The sequence below is a fragment of the Delphinapterus leucas genome, unplaced genomic scaffold, assembly GCF_059928025.1.
Source record: "Delphinapterus leucas isolate spDelLeu-1000000601 "Yukka" unplaced genomic scaffold, BTC_Dleu_Yukka2 spDelLeu_asBTCV2_sq25, whole genome shotgun sequence".
Taxonomy (NCBI): Eukaryota; Metazoa; Chordata; class Mammalia; order Artiodactyla; family Monodontidae; genus Delphinapterus; species Delphinapterus leucas.
Window position 1 is genome coordinate 15,973,140 of NW_028322234.1, and position 2,401 is coordinate 15,975,540.

Below are 2,401 nucleotides of genomic sequence, written 5' to 3' on the forward strand. Positions count from 1 at the left end.
GTGGGCGGGGCTTTTTCTCGGCCGCCTGTCGTTGGCAGGGAGCAGGCGCCCTGCGATTGGTGGTGGGTGGTGTCAAGTTGAGGGTTCGACACTGTGATTGGCTGAGCTCGTGGGATACGTCTCTGGGAGGAGGGAGGGTCAGGCTCTACGTCATGACGAAACGCTTTACGTAGGGCGCCGGTGACAACCTGAAGCTGCAATTGAGCTAAAGACTAAAAGTTTTTTTTTTATCCTAATGGGACGTAGGCCGAATACAGCCACAGCAATTTAAAATTATAAATTATTTTTATATTAACAATAAAAATAAAATTAATTAAATAAACTCTGGGCATCGCTTCAGAAGCATTTGAGAGGCAGTAAATATATTCAGAGGGAATGAATGAAATGGATATTTCTGGTTTAATCCTCAGGGTTTTGCACATGCTGTTTCCTCGCCTGGAACACTCTTTCCGCAGCTCTTTTCCTGGTTGATTTCTACCTAACTTTCAGATCTTAGATTGAAACCCCAGAGGAGCCTTTCCTCCCCAACCCCCAACAAGATGAAGTTCCTACAACAACACTGTTCTTTTTCTTGGAGCAATTACAGCTTTTGTTTATCTATTAGCGTGTTATTGGTTAATGAATTCATTTCTGTTTTTGTCATTAGCTCCATGAGGGCAGGAATTGTTTATCACAGTATCCCCAGGACCTACCCGTGACAACCATTAGTAGGTACCCAATAAATATTTGAGTGAATACATAAATATCATTTAATTGAACTGTGTGATCATGTAAGTTAAAAGCCTCACATGGAACAGAAACCTTCAGAGTCAGCCTGCAAGCCTTAGGACAGGTTTTCTTCAGCACTAGTTTAACCTCTCAAGCAGAGCAGAAGTGAGGAGAGAAGAGTGAAATTTAGCCCAATTTTGGAATTCTATTTATCCTGTAGATTGGATAATTAAATCAGTAGAATTGGTTGGAAATAATGTGGAAAATAGGAAATTTGAGGACATCACTTTGGGCAAGTCATGTCTTACTCAAGGCCTCAGTTTCCTCATCTGAACCATTAGGATGTTTTCCCTTCCTTCTCTGACATTCTGGCATCTGAAATGATTTAGACCAGTGGATTACCATTCAGGGTGCCCATCAGAATCACATGGGAGATTTTTCAAACTATTCATAATAGCCCCATCAGGATCTTGGGGAAAGATGTTGAGGCATGCATATTCTAAAGCAATCCTCTGATCTAGTCCTTCTGTTGAGGCACTTGTAAACTTCCACCAATCCTCTGCTTTACAAAATCACTCAACTCTGTCAGATATTTCAGCACTGAAATTGCAAGCACTTTAGCTCTAGTCACGTTATTGTTCTTTTTCTGATCGGTAGTCAGACACGTTATCCATTGTGCAACTGGCCCCCACCCTGTTTTTTTTGGACTCATTTACTCATTTCGATTCATTATTAATTTCCAATTTATTCAATAAAAATAACAATTGATGAAAAAATCAATATCGGTAAACATGTATCAATCTGGGAAGGCTTCCTGGAGGAGGTGACATTCCAAATAGAGTTATTTTTTATGCACAAGGGACGGGGGAAATATTGGGGAAGAATGTGCATGAGAGGAATAATGTTAGCAAAATCCATAGGCAACAGGGACCATGGGTTATAGAAGACGAAGAGAGCCGAAGTTAGACAAGGTGATGGGGCCAAATTATACAAGCTTTGTAGTCCATGTTAAGAAATTGGGAGAGTATGCTAAGGCCAGTAGATGGACTTTAAACAGGGGACTGATGTGATCTGAATTGTGTTATAGAAGCATCATTCTGGCTGCCTTGTAGAAGATGAATTGGAGGGGAGAACCTGAAGGTGGGCACACCAGAGAGGAGGGTGGTGGAATGGTCTGATCAGGGCAGAAGACAGTTGGGGTAGTGGAAAGGAGTTATAAGTGATAGTCTGATGTCTGACTTGGGCAACTGAATGGATGAACACGGGGCCGGACGCGATGGTGGTGGAAGACCACAGAAGGATTGGGTATAGCTGAGATTACCGAACAGGTATCCGAAGATTTGTAAACCCAGCCTCTGGAGTTCTACCTGCCCCTTCGCCTCCCCAATCTCTGCAAAAAGGTGTTAAGCCCCTTTCCTAAGACGTCAGGCCCACCTCCGGGACTCGAGGGGTCGCTGCAGCCGCCACAGCCCCTCTAGGTTCTCCCTGGTCCACTCACTGGGCTAGGCGGCCGCTCCATCCGCAGGCGGAGTGCGCGTGCGCTCCCTGGCCGGCAGGGGGCGCGCGTGCGCAGACGGGGACGGGGGGGGGCGCGCGTGCGCGCGGCGGAGGCCGGCACCGGAAGTGTGTGGTTGCCATGTAATATCCTGGCCGCGCGGGCGCGCGAGGGGCTGAGGCGGCGCCGGGGCGGGCG